The following is a 12,161-nucleotide window of genomic DNA, read 5'->3' as shown; positions in this document are numbered from 1 at the left end:
TTGGGACCAAAACAATTGTTCTGTACTACAAAGAAGACGTGACATAACAAGTTACAAAGAGAAGCAAAATCTTTAGACATCAAAGTTAATGTAATTAAAACCCAATCAGTGCCCGTGAATATTATGTGTACAATAAATATGCCAGCAAGCTGTTGTGTTTAGTCAAGCGGACATATGCATCCCAGACGAAAATGCCATCAAACTTATTTGCCACGGGCCTTGATATTGACTCTCTCAAACTTTTATGTATTTAAGTTAGGATTATCTGATGTCAGATATGCAAGTACTTACGAAAAAATGCAGTAGAAGAATTTTTTATTTTAGTGCTCAACGACTAACAAGTTATACTTATCATTAAGTACTCATCATGGTTACTTTTATTATACAAATGCAAATGGCTTTATCTTTATTCATTGATAAATTATAATTTATCCGCACTATGGGAAAACTGGGCTTAATACATGTGTGTGTAGTGTCTTCAAGATTAGAATGTACAGTCCGCGAAGGCTAATCGGGGACAACACTTTCGGCTTTAATGGATTATTTTTTTTAAAGGAACTCTAGTCTGAACATAAGTCCAGTCTAGGTGGTACTTTACAATGCATTAAGCCTGGTTTTCCAAGAGAGTGGCTCAAACCAGTTATCAAAATATCAAGTCATGAGAGAGAGGAATGACTCAATGTCTGGAGAGTAACTGGCCATGTGGACACTTAAACCCTTTGCATGCTGGGAAATTTGTTGTCTGCTAAAATGTTGTCTGCTGAATTTATAAAATTAGCATTTTCTTCGATTTTTTTCAAAGAATACTGTCAGAATAGCAAACAGTTTCGATCCTGATGAGAGGCCATGTTCTGTGGCGTCTCATCTGGATCCAGCTGTTTGCAAAGGCCTTCAAAATTCGTTTTTTAAACATGTTTTTATTCAGTATAAAAAGTCAATGAACTCTGCATTGTTGCTGAATATACAATGCACTTGAAAATAGGCTTTATGCTGATTGAAATTAAAAACAAAAAAACAACTTAAGCATCAGTATCTGTTCTTTCTGAGCAAAAGTGGCATTTATTGTTAGTGAAGAAGATACATTTTCAAGAATAAACATCAGAAGTATAAATGTTTTTAGAATGTGAGCATTTTATCCAGTAATCTCAAAGTACCAGTTTTTGGATAGAAATCCAATAGCATTATTATTTAGAAGTTTGCAATCCCTTGTTCCGAAATAAAAATCATTAACAGATATGCGGAGTAATTTATTTAAACAAACAGAAAATGCATTCTGAAACCCTTAATAGGAGTCCTGCAATCATTTGTAATCAATAACTTATGTTTTAAAAAATCATTGGTTCATGCTACCAATTGTAAAATATTGCAACCAATCCCTGAATAATGTAAATATGCCATGACGTTGGAATAACATATATCCCGATCAGACTAGAATATTAAATATACCCATTGTCTGTTAGTAACATAGGTTACAACTCAAATTTCTCACTTTGTTTAAATTTATTATAATTTTTTATCAACTGGTAGGAGAGAAACATACATTTATGTTTGTTCTCCCTTTCTTCTGTTTGAATCACATTCTGAAGAAGTACATGTATTTGAACTTAAGTAAACTACTTTATAATTTTAAAAAAGGAAATTAAAGCAAATTTTGTTGCAGAATTTTATTTTATTTTGTATACTGTCTTGCTATACCATTTGACCCTAACATATTGACTGATTATATTCATAAATGTAGCAATATTTGTATGTTTCTTATTGGCTTTTGTGGTCTTGTGCTTCATTTAAATAAAAAAGCCTGTGTGGTAAGAGTGGTACAATAGACTGATCCCGGAAAAGCATGAGTTTAGAAAAACCCACTAATCACCCCGGTACAAACATTGCTGGTCCGTTATATCAACCAATGATAGCTTCCTTTAGGTAATAACGGTTGATACGGTGTGTGATTTTGAAAGGATTACAAATGGGTCATGTTTATTTGTACCAGCAGATTAGTGGGTTTTTCCAAAAAGTTGCTTTTTCCGGGATACATATATTGTGTAGTAAAATATAACACCCTGATGCCTGTGATGTTAATCAAGATTAAAGGTAGAGGTAAATATTACTCTAAGAGGGATTTGCAGGACTGTTATACACTTAAAATTAGAAGCATGATGATGATCATACATTGTTTAACCCCTAAGAAATGATCTACGTAAATTGATGTGGGGGCGCTGCATAAAACAACAATCAGGTCTTGTGTTCGCGGCATAATACAACTTAATAAGGTAAACATGTTCGCCGCATAATACCAATACATGTAAATGAGAGCAACGTGTTCGCTGCATAAAACAACAATAAGGTCATTGTGTTTGCTGCATAATACAACTCAATCATGGCGATCCATCCCTTGACAAAGAAATTGGTTTTTACAGTAATGTATGCAATTGATTTTGCGTTCATTTGCTGTTCTTGTTGATATCCAAGTTTTTCAAATGGCAGGGTTATATAATATTGTTCCCTTAGATATATTTCTCAAGAGCTAGAAGGTTACAACATAGCAGGGCATAGACCTCATTTTTGTAAATTAATACATGTTAATTATCCCAAAACTACTTCATTACATTTCTACTGTATTTATTGTTTTTAACAACAAAAACATACATCTGGAGCAGTTAGGCAAAACTTCTCTCATAAAAAATTAATATAAACAATTGTTAGGTAATTGTATTAAAATGTGCAGACATGTTATGTTGTAGATAATTGTATAACCTTAATGTTGCCTTGCTAGGCTTTTCTTGTACGAATGAATGTGGCTGTGCCACTTGTGTTTTCTGATAATAATTCGCACTGTTTGTATTACCGTAAAACGTTGTGTATAACGCGCATTTATGTATAACGCGCATCTACTTTTTTAAGGTAAAAAAACGGGAAAAAAAGTTTTTGAAGCAAAAAAAAATCGGGGGGAAAATTTCGTACCGCAGGCTAACTGAAAATCGTTATATTTAAATTGCCGATCTTACGTGTTCTTTTATTGCTTCCATTATTAATTATTTTAAAGACGATAACGATACAACTAGTTTGTGTTTTTTTTAAATTATATTATGCGTAAAAATTAATGTTTGGATTTAAATGAATTATGCATGAAATGCACACTTTCCACGAGGATACCATCAAGGTTTTCATCACATGTCTCCGAAGTAACTGTCCACAATTTTATCGTGGAGTACACATAACGGATGGATTAGTTATAACTAAGAAACTGACATTATTGATTGGTATTGTCACGTGGTTATTCATGCATGACTAATTCACAACCGCATGTTTTATTTACAATGCCGATATCATGCGTTCTTTTCGAGTGTCTATAATTGACAGGAGACTTAAACGACTCAAACTTCTCAACACCATTACGACATTACCGGCGATAAACAAACAATTGAGGTGTGTGAAGCCGTTTGCTGGTTCGCATGTTTTGATAATAGCCCAGCTACACAAAACTTGACAGGTGATGCAAATTGCTATAATCACATCCCCAATCTTGACAAGACGTATGAAAACGTGTAAACAAACACAACATCAATTTTATTAACACATTTGAAAAGCAAGAAAAATATTCATAAATATATCGGGAAAGACCTTGCCGACATACTATTGTAAATCCACAAGTGCCCCCAAATAAATTGTGTAACCCTAGCACAGTAGGGTATAATATTGTGGGAAAACAATAACATTTAAATAAAAATGGCTTCCTTGTTTTTCATTCTCTCCTTCAAATTTATTTGATTTCATTGCTCTGTACGTACCTGAAAAAAGTAGAAAATATTTATGTTAACGTTATAATGTTTGTCCATCTTATTCAGATCGTAAATATAACACTATTATTAACATAGTTACAGTTAAAACACCGGAAAACAGAATGATGCAAATTACCGCAACTGGGTAACTGACAGGGAAAAAATGTCTTCGCATGGCTGTATTTGTGCATAACGCGCATCAAGTTTTTAAAATGAAATTTTAGGGTAAAAAAGTGCGCCTTATACACAACTTTTTACGGTAACCCTAAGCTATGAATAAAAAGAACAATTTTTAGCAATTATCATATATGACTGTAAAGTGGTTTACTCTTTATCGTCTTTAATTTAGTTGTAGTTGTATGCATGAACTAGGATGTACATGATTGTAATACTTAGCTATCTATTCTCCACAGTCAACATTTAAGCATGCCCTTCCGTTTACCAGATCTGCTTGACGCTCCTCACCAGTGGTTATTTCCGTTGATCACAATAATAATAATAAGTGACAGCAAAATGTGTCTAGTACTAAAATTAATATATTTATGAGAAGACCAAAAATATTGTGTATGCCCCTGCATTGACTGATTTGGGAGGTACATATTGATTGACCCATCCTTCCATCTTTACACGGTGAACACATATCTTTCTTACTAGAGTTGCGACACCTTAAGGGTTTCGCGGGATGGAATGAGTGGGAACTAAAAAAATGTGGGTTCGAAAATTTTGGGAAAGAAAATGTGGGAACGAAAAGGCACGACACGACACAATGAGCTGGCTATGACAATACCTCAGGTATTCTCCGAAAACAGCCGAGCGCATATGCATAAGTCAGTGAGTAATACTCAACAAGACTATTGTCAAGCAAATTTGTCCCCTACCGGCTCCACCATTGTCAGAATTTATTTTATTTTTTTATTTATTGCCATAGAAACCAGAATTTTTGACGTAGGAACAAAATGAAATCACGTGCATAATGTTCTTATTGCCATCTATCCATGTTTCAAGTTTCATGAAAAAATATTAAGAACTTTAAAAGTTATCGCAGGATTCAGAAAAGTGTGACAGACTGACGGACACAGAGCACAAACCATAAATCCCCTCCGGTGAAACCGGATGTGGACTAATAAAAGCTACGCACGGCGTATAAAATCAGAACCACTGGGTCGAATATGCTGAAACTTGGCCACATTATAGATTATAGTCCAAATTAACAAGCTACAGAATGAGCGTTTTTGAACCAGACAGCGTAAAACATCAACCAATAATGGACAGCACAAAATGGGTAATTTTGTACAAAAAATGTAAACTTTGAGTGGCATTTAATGACCTTTAGACATCAGAAAGTTGCAAATTTTTAATATTCTGCACACTTCGACTTGTTTTTTTTTTACAAATTTAGAAGCATCTATGCTTGGGATGTATAAACCCTGTTATTCAGTGTCAAATTTGGCCAAAAATCACAATACAATCCCAAAAATGGCTAAGCAGCAATGCCCCTTTAACATTATTCCTTATATTTAATTGTATTGTTTAAAAAGATAACTGTGTTACTGTATATTTAATCATAATGGCTCTGTATATCACACATGATAGGGCACTGCTGGGGCTTAAACCCAGAACTCATCTCACATTGTAAGATGCGTTTTTCAATTAAACTACAATGACTGTATCTTGTGAAGTGGAGCCAACATGCACCCACATACCGGTAAATTAAAAAATCATTCTGTCCATATATTTGTACTGGGCGTTAGTGAAAGTGAAAGTCTTTTTCCAGGTTTTCCCTGATTTCCAGGTTGGCTGGGAACCATGTTTAACTATGATAAAATGTTCTTTAGATGCCATGTGTATTAATATATAGGTCTATTTTTCTGAGATATTAATGAAAATGCCTTTGGGTATGTGGCGAATATTTTAAAAATCTGCAACTTGATATATGATGCTAACACGGTAAAATTGTATGAGCCCAAATTATCATAGATGAATGCGTATTATGCTTCTCTGCTTATACTATGACGACATTTTCATACAATGCCATTTTTATTAATATACATGTATATGCCAAATTTATTGAAAAAGATTTGAAAATGTGTGTCGCAAGATACCAAGTAAGAAAAAAATCAGCATTTTTATGTTGGGTCTTCACACGGTAAAATTATTTGTGCCCAAAATAATAATAGATGAATGCATATTAGGCTTCAATGTTGCTTATACTATGATTACTGGTTCATACGATGCCATTTTTATAAATATCTATGCCAAATTTAATGAAATAGCCTTGAAAATGTGTGTCGCCAGGTACCAAATCAGAAAAAATCAGCATTTTTATGTAGGATCTTCACACAGTAAAATTATTTGTGCCCAAGAAATAATAGATGAATGCATATAAGGCTTCAATGTTGCTTATACTATGACTACTGGTTCATACGATGCCAATTTTATAAATATCTATGCCAAATTAAATGAAATAGACTTGAAAATGTGTATCCCCAGGTACCAAGTAAGAAAAAAATCAGCATTTTTATGTAGGGTCTTCACACAGTAAAATTATTTGTGCCCCAATAATAATAGATGAATGCATATTAGGCTTCAATGTTGCTTATACTATGACTAATGGTTCATACGATACCATTTTTAAAAATATCTATGCCAAATTTAATGAAATAGACTTGAAAATGTGTGTCGCCAGGTACCAAGTAAGAAAAAATCACCATTTTTATGTAGGGTCTTCACACGGTAAAATTATTTGTTCCCAAATAATGATAGATGAATGCATATTAGGCTTCAATGTTGCTTATACTATGACGATATGCTCATACAATGCCATTTTTATTAATATATATGCCAAATTTAATGAAATAGAATTGAAAATGTGTGTCGCCAGGTACCAAGTAAGAAACAAATCAGCATTTTTATGTAGGATCTTCACATGGTAAAATTATTTGTGCCAAAAATAATAATAGATGAATGCATATTAGGCTTCAATGAAGCTTATACTATGACTACTGGTTCATACAATGCCATTTTTAAAAATATGTATGCCAAATTTAATGAAATAGACTTGAAAATGTGTGTCGCCAGGTACCAAGTAAGAAAAAAATCAGCATTTTTATGTAGGGTCTTCACACGGTAAAATTATTTGTGCACAAAATAATAATAGATGAATGCATATTAGGCTTCAATGTTACTTATACTTATGATGACTACTGGTTCATATGATGCCATTTTTATAAATATCTATGCCAAATTTAATGAAATAGACTTGAAAATGTGTGTCGCCAGGTACCAAGTAAGAAAAAAATCAGCATTTTTATCTAGGGTCTTCACACGGTTAAATTATTTGTGCACAAATAATAATAGATGAATGCATATTAGGCTTCAATGTTGCTTATACTATGACGACATGTTCATACAATGCCATTTTTATTAATATATATGCCAAATTTAATGAAATAGAATTGAAAATATGTGTCGCCAGGTACCAAATAAGAAAAGAATCAGCATTTTTATGTAGGGTCTTCACACAGTAAAATTATTTGTGCCCAAGTAATAATAGATGAATGCATATTAGGCTTCAATGTTGCTTAAACTATGACTACTGGTTCATACGATGCCAATTTTATAAATATCTATGCCAAATTAAATGAAATAGACTTGAAAATGTGTGTCGCCAGGTACCAAGTAAGAAAAAAATCAGCATTTTTATGTAGGGTCTTCACACATTAAAAATTATTTGTGCCCAAATAATAATAGATGAATGCATATTAGGCTTCAATGTTGCTTATACTATGACTACTGGTTCATACGATGCCAATTTTATAAATATCTATGTCAAATTTAATGAAAAAGACTTGAAAATGTGTGTCGCCAGGTACCAAGTAAGAAAAATATCAGCATTTTTATGTAGGGTCTTCACACAGTAAAATTATTTGTGCGCAAATAATAATAGATGAATGCATATTAGGCTTCAATGTTGCTTATACTATGACTAATGGTTCATATGATACCATTTTTATAAATATCTATGCCAAATGTAATGAAATAGACTTTCAAATGTGTGTCGCCAGGTACCAAGTAAGAAAAAAATCAGCCTTTTTATGTAGGGTCTTCACACGGTAAAATTATTTGTTCCCAAATAATAATAGATGAATGCATATTAGGCATCAATGTTGCTTATACTATGACAATATGTTCATACAATGCCACTTTTATTAATATATATGCCAAATTTAATGCAATAGAATTGAAAATGTGTGTCGCAAGGTACATTACCAAGTAAGAAACAAATCAGCATTTTTATGTAGGGTCTTCACATGGTAAAATTATTTCTGCCAAAAATAGTGAAATAGACTTGAAAATGTGTGTCGCCAGGTACCAAGTAAGAAAAAAATCAGCATTTTTATGTAGTGTCTTCACACGGTAAAATTATTTGTGCCCAAATAATAATAGATGAATGCATATTAGGCTTCAATGTTGCTTATACTATGACTCATGGTTCATACGATGCCATTTTTATAAATATCTATGCCAAATTTAATGAAATAGACTTCAAAATGTGTGTCACCAGGTACCAAATAAGAAAAAAAAAGCATTTTTATGTAGGATCTTCACACGGTAAAATTGTTTGTGCCCAAATAATAATACATGTAGATGAATGCATATTAGGCTTCAATGTTGCTTATACTATGACTACTGGTTCATACGATGCCATTTTTTTAAATATCTATGCCGAATTTAATGAAAAAGACTTGAAAATGTGTGTCGCCAGGTACCAAGTAAGAAAAAAATCAGCATTTTTATGTAGGATCTTCACACAGTAAAATTATTTGTGCCCAAGTAATAATAGATGAATGCATATTAGGCTTCAATGTTGCTTATACTATGACGACATGTTCATACAATGCCATTTTTATTAATAAATATGCCAAATTTAATGAAATAGAATTGAAAATGTGTGTCGCCAGGTACCAAGTAAGAAAAAAATCAGCATTTTTATGTAGGGTCTTCACATGGTGAAATTATTTGTGCACAAATAATAATAGATGAATGCATATTAGGCTTCAATGTTGCTTATACTATGACTACTGGTTCATACGATGCCATTTTTAAAAATATCTATGCAAAATTTAATGAAATAGACTTGAAAATGTGTGTCGCCAGGTACCAAGTAAGAACAAAATCAGCATTTTTATGTAGGGTCTTCACATGGTAAAATAATTTGTGCCAAAAATAATAATAGATGAATGCATATTAGGCTTCAATGTTGCTTATACCATGACTACTGGTTCATGCGATGCCATTTTTATATAATAATAAAATATAACAAATAATCCAACATGAGACAAAATGTCAAAATAAAGATTATTAAAATAACATCTTTATAGCACAACTTGAACAAATTACAAATTAGACAGGCACACAATATCATTATAAAAAATATGATAGTGATATGAAATGGCCGTAAACAACTTTAAATAAAAAATAATTACGAATTTGTTTAAACTGAAAACTTTTTTAAAATAGACTTTTTTTTCTCCTCAATTATTAATAGTGATAGCTGTTTTTGCACAAATTATAGGAATTCGCGATGCAAATGGTCAATGTTTTAAAAAGCTTGCAACTTATTTTTTCACATTTCACAACAGTTAGCGACTAATGCTGATGTTGTTACGCTGAGTGGCATATGGTTGCTGATGTCGTTACTGAGACTCATATTTTCACAAATTTGAACAATGCTCAATTAATTATTTTCACAATGTTCAACAGTCACAACACATTTGTTCACAATTTTGAAAAGTGTGCAACTTATTTTTCCATAATTGTCAAGATTGCGAGGCTCATTTTTAAAAATCTTTAACATTGCACGACTCATATTTCACAATTTTCAACATTGCGAGACACTTGTTTTCACAATTTTTAAAAGTTTGCTACTGATATTTTAAACAATGCGCGACAATTTTTTTCACAATGTTAAATAGTCACCACCAATTTTTCTCACTTTGATCATTGCGCGACTCCTTTTACCACAATATGAACAGTGTGCGCCTAATGTTTTCACAAAATGAGGCGGCAGAGGTTGCTGCACAAAGATAAAAAAGCCCACTGCCATAAATTTTATCCAAAAAATAGCAACATGGCTTATTGGAGCTAAACAACCCTTTCTACATGTACTTTCAACAAGCACACAGACCAATGACCGTAGGACTACTGGCACTGACCGTTGGTTCATCAGCATGAAAAATGGGTGTCAAAAATAGCACAAATAATGTAAAATGTGTTATATGCATGTATAACGATGAAACTTACCAACCACTCGACCAGGAAACATCTGTTGCAGACTATGTGGGATTCGGGATTCTCTCCCACTGGTATCATATGCAGATCGGTGGTCACAAGAACGTACACAACATCATTAATGTCAGCAATATATATCTCCAACTTCAAACACACAGCTTACAAAATCGCTGAATATTGCACAAAAGCAGCTTTGTTACAAACTTCCAGCAACTCGAAATCCACAAGCAGTCTCGTTCCCCACCCACTTTGACTTCGTAGCGAAGGCATGTTTTTTTTGGGGGAAACCGTTAACATCTCACAACTAAACGTATACTACGGAGATTGACAAGTTGAAAAATAAATTACTGTAATCACTTCCAATTTGCGCACTACGTTAAACTCCAGTTCAATTTTGTCTTTATTGTTGAAATGTTACTCTACACATTCGCTTTGAAAATAGCGGTTGGCGTGTTGTTGGAAGTACATGTACATGTCGAATGTGTTAATGTAAAAACTATTGGTATTGTGTTTTTAGTGCAGACATTGTATTTAAGTTTCGATTTCTAGCTTAAATTTATATATTTTGTTAAATAATTTGCGTTTAAATGTGATTGTTTGTTGCTTACTTGCGAACTATTTTTTATGTGTAAATATGCATAGACGCTAGTGGATATGTAATCAGGTTACCATATTTACAACAATAAAATTAAACGGTTGTTTGTTTTTGTTTGTTTTGTTAATATTTTCTAAAACGTATGTTAAACGCAAGATGAAATTATTAATTAATTTTGGAATAAAATCGCATTATGTATTATTTAAAATCAATTTTGAATTGCCTAGCGCGTGAATTGTCTCCTGGGGTGAATCGGCTTCCGGCGAGAACTCATTTTACAATAAAACCCCACCACTTTTTCGTGATTTAATCAAAAACTAGATTTTTCCCAGGTATAACGCCTACGCCAACAGATAGATCGCATTCCTATCCATATACATGTCAAATTTCAGCAAAAGTTACCGACCAGTTTTCAAGAGACCCAAATCGCGACTATATTCCTCATCTTAACGAAACTTAGCCCCCTTTATCATTCGTTCGAATGAACGTCATCAATGATGACGTCCAATACATCACTCATTCCATACTTGCATGGATTTTGTACTTGAACACTACCAACACACCCATATCAACCTTACTGCACGTTGCTGTTGACGCTTACCTACTTTTGGTTTAGACTAATGCAGAGTCCAATCTCTTGTAGGCTGCAGAGTCCAATCTCTTGTAGGCTGCAGAGTCCAATCTCTTGTAGGCTGCAGAGTCCAATCTCTTGTAGGCTGCAGAGTCCAATTTCTTGTAGGCTAAGAGCTTATATTGGCTGAGAGCTTGTATAAGCTTTATTGCTGAATAAATGTTGTTGTTGTTTATTCCTTTACCACTTAGATACGTATTTTGACGCATTTGTATTCCCTCAGAAAGTTAAATTTAAATAAAGACCTATCTTACTAGATGCAAGTTTAAAAGGCTTCATTTCAAACGCTTAAATACTGATTAGCAGTAAACAGCATAAAACCTGAACAGCCTGCGAGTTACTCACAGGCTGTTCTGTTTTATGCTGTTTTCACATAGCCATTTTTACATTGCTTCGAGCAGGAAAGGGTTAACTAAAATTTATGCATTCCATCTAACGACATTTTCGCTTTCTAGAAATGCTTAAACGCTGACATGGATGGTTTCTATGAACACTCTTAATAAACTAAAATCACCTGCTTTCTTGACTTTGACATTGACAAACTTTGGAACTTCAGAAAGTCTAACTTTTGGTTACACCAAATTTACCCATCTTTAGTTTCTCCTTGAAATTAACCTCATTTTGTACTTAGATTTTTCACTCTGGCCTAGTTTTTGGTTAATTATGCCCCACCAAACAAAGTTGAGCTTGTCTGTTGGTCAGTGTGTCGCTTGCTCCGTATTAAGTGTCCGCTCTCTGATTAAAGTTGTTTTCATCCGATCTTCACCAAACTTGGTCAGATGTTATATCTAGGTGATGTCTAGGTCAAGTTCGAATATGGGTCATGCCGGGTCAAAAACTGGGGTCACGGGTTCACTTAGTGCGTTTT

Source organism: Dreissena polymorpha, chromosome 1, assembly GCF_020536995.1.
Source record: "Dreissena polymorpha isolate Duluth1 chromosome 1, UMN_Dpol_1.0, whole genome shotgun sequence".
NCBI lineage: Eukaryota > Metazoa > Mollusca > Bivalvia > Myida > Dreissenidae > Dreissena > Dreissena polymorpha.
The sequence above is the reverse complement of the archived record's forward strand: the minus strand, read 5'-3'. Positions refer to the sequence as shown.